Source organism: Cydia amplana, chromosome 14 (genome assembly GCF_948474715.1).
Source record: "Cydia amplana chromosome 14, ilCydAmpl1.1, whole genome shotgun sequence".
Taxonomy (NCBI): domain Eukaryota; kingdom Metazoa; phylum Arthropoda; class Insecta; order Lepidoptera; family Tortricidae; genus Cydia; species Cydia amplana.
Genome location: NC_086082.1, coordinates 3,119,387 through 3,128,563, shown reverse-complemented (window position 1 = coordinate 3,128,563; position 9,177 = coordinate 3,119,387).

Sequence of the window (9,177 nt, the reverse complement as noted above, 5' to 3'; positions counted from 1 at the left end):
TGCGTCGTGACAGTTGTGTTTCGTTCCCTACGGAGCGTTAACGATTCCACGTTGGCTACGCACCCAGTTGTTTAATATAGACGTAAAATTTAGCTGTATACTCTAAATTTTTACAATAATACAAAAATTACTCTATAAGGACATAGTACATTTAAATATGATGGCAAAATGTCAAACTTTTAGGGTAAGTATAGTAGGGTAAGTAGTATGGTAACAATGAGAAAAAAATTGCGGACCGGCAAAGTATTCTTTTTTGTTTTAATTTCTCTGGTAACAATTGCGTGTTACGATATATTTGGCTATTTTTACCGTCACGAACTATTTGATGCTACTCACGAACTATCAGTTCAGTGATGAGTATTTTACCGGTTTTGTATTTCTTATTATTGATGAACATATTATTGTAACTCGTTACTTAAGTACTTAGTTATAATTTTACGATGATTTATAACTTTCTATGAAAATAAAAGAATTTAAATATTTATTCGTTTAATTTTGAAGTGATCTTGGCCATAGATTTAATTATTATACGCGTTACGCGTACCTACCTACCTATAAAATTAGAAATGTAGTTTAAAATAATTTTGAGTTGACTGACTATGAAGTTCTTTGAATAATGTTTTAAGTCACTCGCGCGACATGTTTCGGAGACGTTCACGACGGCGGTGTATCGCGTACTGCGGCACGCTAGGCTCTCCGAAACATGTCGCGCGAGTGACATAAAACAAGTGAGTCTAAACCGTAAAATTATTCAATGTTAGTATGTCTCACAACAGTTTAAATTCGATTATGAAGTTCTTATCTTAATTCACTGTCAAAAACAAAACAAACAAAGGTTATTTACAATTATTATTGAACTGAACACCTAGCATTTATCATTGGTACAAAAAAACTTCAAATTCAAACTCTTGGCTTAGTTGTCAAGCAGAACCCCGGGCTCCCATAAGCCGTGGCAAAATGCCGGGACAACGTGAGGAAAATGATGAGATAAAAACACACTTCAATTAATATGTTTTTTATTGTAAGCCTCAAAACCATAGTTACATAAAATAGTTAACTTTTGCAAAAAAAATTACAGTTTCATGTCGATATAAGTACCCACAATTTTACTGATGTAAGAATCCAGGCACCCTAATTCTATGAGGCGCTGCAAAGGCGCTTTCATATGCTGATTCGAAGAACGCATTACCATCGCCGTCTTTACTCCCAATCGAACGCTTCACCCGACCATGATCTGAATGCTGACCTTGGTTCTGTGGGCTTCCATTCTGAATGCCTTGACCCTGAGAATCTATATGTCCAGATCCTTGAGACCCTCCCTGAGGTCCTTGCGCTGCTGCGAAAGCAAACACAGCTACTACTCCCAACAAAATAACTGTCACTTTACTAACGGCCATTTTGAAAATAAAGAAGGCAATTCTAAATTCAAATCTATTCTGCCGTCAATTGTTTGATGTAACGTATTTATAGGTAGTTTTGTTTTTGTTTCCAATTATTGTGTAGAGATTATCCACCGGTTAGCACTTTGCCATTGGAAAGATAAACACTTTGTAACTGGAAGTATCGAACATTCTATTTTAAAGGTTCGTGATACAGTCACCCACGATAATTTTGTGTCTTTGTCAAAACCCACCAAAATACATATAATGCAGATATGGCTCCATAAATAAGATTGTCAGATATACTTATTTACACGCTTCGTAATGTTACTAAAATGTTAAATGTGTGCTGTGTTATGTAAGTTTATAAATTGTCACTATTTCTTCTAAGAGATTTTAAACCACGATCACCAACCACTGGAATAAAAACTAATATAAAGTTTTTTTATTAAAATGATAATATCTGGGAGACCGAGCTTTGCTCGGAAAACATATAAAAACTCGAAAATGCGCGTTTTCCCAGAGATAAGACCTAGCTAGATCGATTTCTCGCCCCCGAAAACCCCCATATAGTAAATTTCATCGAAATCGTTTGAGCCGTTTCCGAGATCCCAGAAATATATATATATATATATATATATATATATATATATATATATATATATATATATAAATAAATAAATAAATATATAAATAAACAAGAATTGCTCGTTTAAAGGTATTAGATTAGATAAATAAACGTTTTATTAACGTTAAGTACTGGAGCTTAAAATAAATATTTAAGAGCAATTTGCCAGTCAATCTGAAGACCAAGGTAATGAATACTTGCCTCCTACCATGCCTGACCTATGCTTGTCAGACATGGAAGTTTAATAAAGATGTTCAAAATAAAATTACTACGTATACTAAATATAAAAAGAATAGATAGAATACGCCACACTAAAATAAGAAACATCACCAAAGCAATAGACGGCTTGGCGTATGCTCTAGCACTCAAATGGAAGTGGGCTGGACACGTCGCGCGCCTTCAAGACCAGAGATGGACGAAAAGCGTGACCGCATGGAGGGGACCACCAGGCAAAAGAAGACCCCGTAATCGGTGGGAGGATGAAATTAAAAACACAGCGGGTCCAAGCTGAATGCAAACCGCAAAATCCAGAGACGATTGGTTCACCTTGGAGGAGGCCTTTACCTGCAGAGAGGTTCTTGCAGAGTAACTAACAGGAAAAATAATCAAATAATAACGCTTATCATAACATTCCAATAATTATTTTTGTTGTTATCTTAAATTTACTAACACTAACTCTCGTTTTTCAAGATGCTTAATTACTAACAACTTTAAACTGTAACTGTAGATTTAATTCTGTAAGAAATAAAGGCTTTTTTATTATTTATTTTATTTATAAACGTTTTATTTGATATTTTGGCACAAACTATACCTACAGTAAACAGCGTAACCATCGCTAAGTCTGAGTACAAAAAATCATAAGGAACTAAGATCTAACTAAAGTGCACTTAATAAGTCCAATCACAGAAATCTTAATCATTAAATCATTAAGGTTGACTGATCCCAGACAACTTACGCTTAGTAAGTTTTTTTTTCACTGGGTTAATTGTATGCATTTATCATAATTCTTCTTCTTCCTCTTGTTATACCGGCATATTGCCACGGTTCATGGGAACCTGGGGTCCGCTTGACAAAGAATCCCAAGAATTGACGTAGACACTAGTTTTTACGAAAGCGACTGCCATCTGATCTTTCAACCCGGAGAGGAAACTAATAGGCCTTATTGGATTAGTCCGGTTTCCTTACGATCATTGCATTTCTCATTATTTTCCACGAATATAAGCCGGTAAAACACGAATCCTGCCTGTTCTTCTGTAGACATTTTCAGAGGCAGGCACAAAATCACGTGAGCATCCACGATTCCATGGCCAGTACAGCGGAGGCCAATATCCTTGAGCTGCAGCAAATTTCACCAGCGCCAAACAGAACACCAGAAAGATAACGGTTACTTTTGGAATATCAGGCATTTTGATTTTTCTCTTAACTCTTCTGAATTCAATTCGATTATGTCTTCAGTTGTCTTCTCGCGCTCTTTATATACCGTGTTTTGTTTTATTTAATAATCGTTGTCGGTACAAGAGGTGACACTTTATTGGTCAAAACAATGAGTCATTTTAAAGGGTGTTTTTTATTTTTCATGCTTAACTGCGCTCTAATTTAATTTATATCTAGGCTTCAGAACGCTGCGCAGAAGCAGTTATGTTTTTTCCAGATAAGTTTTAATTAAATTTACTTATATCGATTTCAATTTGAGGCTACATTAGCTTATCTCGGCCATTGACTTCGTCTGCTTAGAAGTCTGTAAATTTTCGTCCACTTTCATTTCTACGATTGGATACAGTTTACAGCTATCCATAAATATACCACGGTAAAACACGAATCCTGCCTGTAGGTACAACAGTCCTTCAACAGAAGGAGTTATCGTTGGTATTTTAGGAGGTGGAAAGTTCTCACGAAGCCGGAACAGCGAAGGAAATTAGTATCCTTGTGTAGCACCGACTTGCGAAAGAAGAGAACGAGCCCAATCCACTAAACCAACACATTTTTACTCTTAATAATTACCTGCATTGTTATGAATGAAAACTCAGATAAAAATTAAAGGGCGTAATTTAATTTATTTAAGCACCAATCTTTTTTTAAGCACCTATTACTAAAGGACACTTAAGAGACAGAATTACGGACAAAATATTAATAATAAAATATGACTAATACTAAAATTAAATTTAACTTAAATTAAATTAAGAGAAAGAAGTAGAAACATTTGAAACTCAATTACAATTACAATATATTACATATAAATAAAATAAGTCCATTGTCCATTGCATACAGTACAAAGATTTTTTTTACTAAGGTAGGTACACTTATTAATCTGATCACAGAATTCTTAACTATTCACTGATCATAAAAAACTTAACATACCAGGGCCTTTGATACAGATGTACAAATGCAAGCAAAAAGTCGGAAAACGACGAAATTCGAGAATTTTTCACAACTTTTCCAAGTTTTAGGAAACTTCTCGCAACTTGCACATGTGGATTGATTGAGCAAGTATATGACTTAACGCTTTCCGTGAATATATCCAGGCACAACACGAATCTTTCCTGTTACAAAAGAGTTTCCGTTTCCTTGCTCCAAAATTTCATTGTTGTCGCCATCTTCCTGATCAACCGAGCGTTTCACGAAATGACGGGGTATTGTCTTTAGTCCTTGGTTATTTGGACCTGCGTACGCGCCTTGTTTTAGCGCATCACCAGCGGGGTTCTCATGATTGTGGTTCTGCTGCGTATTTGGGTCTTGAGCTGCACCGAGACCTACCAACGCGGTGAACACCACCAGAAGGAAAATTGACAGTTTTGTAATAACGGCCATTTTGAATTTTCTCTCGTCGCTTTTGAATTCAACTCGATTCTGTCTTCAATATTTTTCTCGGGCACCTTTTATACCGTGTATTGTTGAGGTTTTCAATAACCGACAGGTAGTCGGTACATAATGAGTTGCAACGTTTTTTTATCAAAAATATTGATTTTTATGATTAACATTGGTCTAATTGAATTTATAATATTGTGAAGGACGTTGGCTTGCCTTGAGAATTCTGCGCAAACAAAAGTATCATGGTTACCATAAACAACTTTTTACTATTAATTTTAGACGATATTAATGATTAGACGGATTAATTCTATAACATTTCTTTTAGCACCTATTACTAAAGGAAACATGTAGACAATTATGGACAAAATATTAAGGAAATATGACAAATACTAAAATCAAATTTAAACTTAAATTAAATTAAGAGAAAGAAGTAGAAACATTTGAAACTCAATTACAATTTATTGGCTGAAACTACATATAAATTATGCCCATTGTCCATTGCATATAGTACAAAGTTTTTTTTTACTAAGGTTCAATTATTAGTCTGATCACAAAAATCTTAACTAAGGTTCACTGATCACAAAAAACTTAACACATCATGGGCCTTTGATACAGATGTTTTGTCTTGATAGAAAACGTTTGACCACATGACGAAATTCGAGAATTTTTGAGAACTTTTCTAAGTTTTTGGAAATACTCGCAACTTTCACACGTGGAGTGATTGAAAAAGTATATGATTTAACGCTTTCCATGTATATAGCCACTCCCAGGTACAAAACGAATCCTTCCTGGTGTCAAAGAGTTTCCGTTTGCCGGCTCAAAAATTTCATTGTTGTCGCCATCTTCATGATCAACCGAGCGTTTCACAAACTGACGGGGTATTGCCTTTAGTCCTTGGTTATTGGGATCTGCGTACGCGCCTTTTTTTAACGCATCACCCGTGGGGTTCTCATTATCGTGGTTCTGCTGAGTGTTTGGGTCTTGAGCTGCACCGAGATCTACCAACGCGACGAACACTACCAAAAGGAAAATAGTCAGTTTTGTAATAACGGCCATTTTGTTTTTTCTCTCGTTGCTTTTGAATTCAACTCGATTCTGTCTTCAATATTTTTCTCGGGCACCTTTTATACGGTGTACCTATTGTTGAGGTTTTCAATAACCGGCAGGTAGTCGGTACATAATGAGTTGCAACGTTTTTTTGACAAAAATATTGATTTTTATTATTAACATTGCTCTAATTGAATTTATAATATTGTGAAGGACGTTGGTTTGCCTTGAGAATTTTGCGCAAACAAAAGTATCATGGTTATCATAAACAACTTAGTAGTAGTAGTAGTAGTTTTTTATACCTATACTATTTTCTAATCTACTTACAAAGAAACATGTACTCGTATGAAAAATGAAAAATCTCTGAATTTAATAGCCTTCTTACTAAACTAAACTAAGGACGCTAAGCACGAAGAATTGTGTACATTGACCCGTATATTTCTATCTCTATCGCACGGTCGTAATTATATTGCCGTCCCGCCCATGATGCCGGCGCGGCGGTCACGCCGGTTAGAGAGGTCAATGCACTGTGCGAGCGGGACAATAATATAATTAGTACGCGTTGCGATAGAGATAGAAACAGATGGGTCAATGTACGAAATTCTTCGTGCTTAGCGTCCTTACTTTTTAGGGTTCCGTACCCAAAGGGTCAAAAACGGGACCCTATTACTAAGACTTCGCTGTCCGTCCGTTTGTCACCAGGCTGTATCTCATGAACCGCGATAGCTAGACGGTTTAAATTTTCACAAATGATGTAATCACTGTTGCCGCTATAACAACAAATAGTAAAAATAAAATAAATATTTAAACTCCCATACAACAAACACGATTTTTTTTCTCTATTTTTTGTTGATGGTGCGGAACCCTCTGTGCGCGAGGCCGACTCGCACTTGGCCGGTTTTTTAATATATATCACGCAACAAAACTATTACAAAATAGAGCCTATGTCTAATTTAATTTTTAACATATACCTACTTGTATATAGATATCCGGGATTAATGCAGCTGACTGTACTTTGTTATTTTTTTATATATTATGCAAATAAGTATTCAACTTATACTCTTGTAGGTTTGTTTTATTATGTTTATGTCGGCCTCGCGCACGGAGGGTTCCGCACCATCAACAGATGGTGCGAAACCCTCCGTGCGCGAGGCCTACTCGCACTTGGCCGGTTTTTTAATATATATCACGCAACAAAACTATTACAAAATAGAGCCTATGTCTAATTTAATTTTTAACATATACCAGCTGACTGTACTTTGTTATTTTTTTATATATTATGCAAATAAGTATTCAACTTATACTCTTGTAGGTTTGTTTTATTATGTTTACATATGATATTTGACTTCACGGTTAAAGTTCTCTTTGCAACTATATCTGGTGATGAATGCCTGTAGGCATTATCTGCCATTTTTGTACATTTCTCTTTGTTTGTGCAATAAACTACAACTAAATAAAATAATTAAATACCTTGAATTAAATGCTCTATAAGCGGTCAGGGTTAGGTTAGTTCATAATCACAAAAAAAACTACAAAAATTACGTTTATGATTTTTTGTTTTCTATATGCTGGCGTTACTATTGCCAACACGAATCTCCTATAGCTTTTGATTTCCTTGCGATCATCAACATATATTATACTTATATGTTGATGCTCGCAAGGACGCAACACAACTCCCACAACGCTCGCAACTTAGACTCTATGAAAACTGTGATAATAAATGAATGAAAAGCTTACTTTTATATATTATTATTTTATTTAAAGATCACCAACGTATAATACCCCTAGACAATTTACACAAGAATGTAAAAATAATATACCTACTGAAACACACCCAACTTGACAGTAGAAAAAGGCGCGTAATTAATTACATTTTTCTAAGGGAGTTCAACTCTAAATTTTTAAATTTGAAGCCTTTTTCTTCTGACAAAGTCGCTGTGCCAATATATAAAGCTCACACAGTGTGTAATGTAATAAGAAGTAAAATTTAAAGCGAAAGAAATAGAAACATAAAAATATATAACAATAAATATTTTTTGGCAGATTTTATCATAACAGTCAATTGACATTAATTGCATACACTACAAAGTTATTTTTTACTAAGTTTCACTGATTATTGTGACTGATCACAGAAATCTTAACTGACTAAGGTTCACTGATCACAGAAAACTTAACAGACCATCATTTATGTAGATGTTACCACACCAAAATAGTTGGAAAATTTCTTACTAATCTTGAAAAATTCATGAAACTCCCTAGATTTTTGAGAACTTTCTGGAAATCTCCCGCAACTAAATCAGTAGTGATTGAGCACTAAAATCACTTTGATTACAATATACAATATACAATTTATCGCCTTCCTTGAATATGTCCCGGCATCATTCGAATCCTGCCAGCTATCAAAGAGCTCTCATAGGCCGGCTGCGAATATTCATTGTTGTCATCATGATGCTCGCCAAGATGATCAACCGAGCGTTTCACAAGACGGGGTATTGCCTTTCGTCCTTGGGCATTGGGACCTGCGAGATTCTCATAATTCTGTAGCTTATTTGGTTCTTGAGCGGCACCGAAATCTACCAGCGCGACGAACACCAACACCAGAAGGAGAACTGACAGTTTCATAACGGCCATTTTGAATTTTCTCTCGACTCTTCTGAATTCAAATCGATTCTGTCGTCAGTAATTCTGTAGGCTCCTATTTATACCGTGTTCTGTTTTAGTTTTCAATAACCGACTTCCTTTCCTATTCGTTACATAATAAATTAACACATGAATCGCATGATACAAACATTTTGATTAACAATGCTCTAATTTAATTTATATGAAGGATGTTAGCTTGCCTTGATAGTTCTCTGCAAAAACACACAAATATTATACGATTTCTACATAAACAACTTAAAAATTCACACACTTATTTGTTTTATTGTCTACAAAGAAACATACATGGAAGATCATAATCTATTAATGAAGTAATCTTACTTAACTACTAAGCTAGGACCTATTAAAAAGTAGGTATCTACTTTACACTGTGTATAGGCAGAATAATATGTTTATATTTGTTGTCGTTTCAGCCTTCTCTACACCTTATTTCTATAACCACCTACTTAAACGGTGTTACGAGGGGCGTTCAAAATATGCTCGGTATTGATATCTTACGACCTCTTCTAAAATTTCTTTCGTTACTGGCCGCTAAGGTTTATTCATTGACATTAAAAAAAAGTATAATTCGAACCGAGATGGTCTTTTGTTTTTCTGCAATTGCTGAACAAACATGAACATCATGTGCGAATTGACAATGTTAACTAAATTAGAACA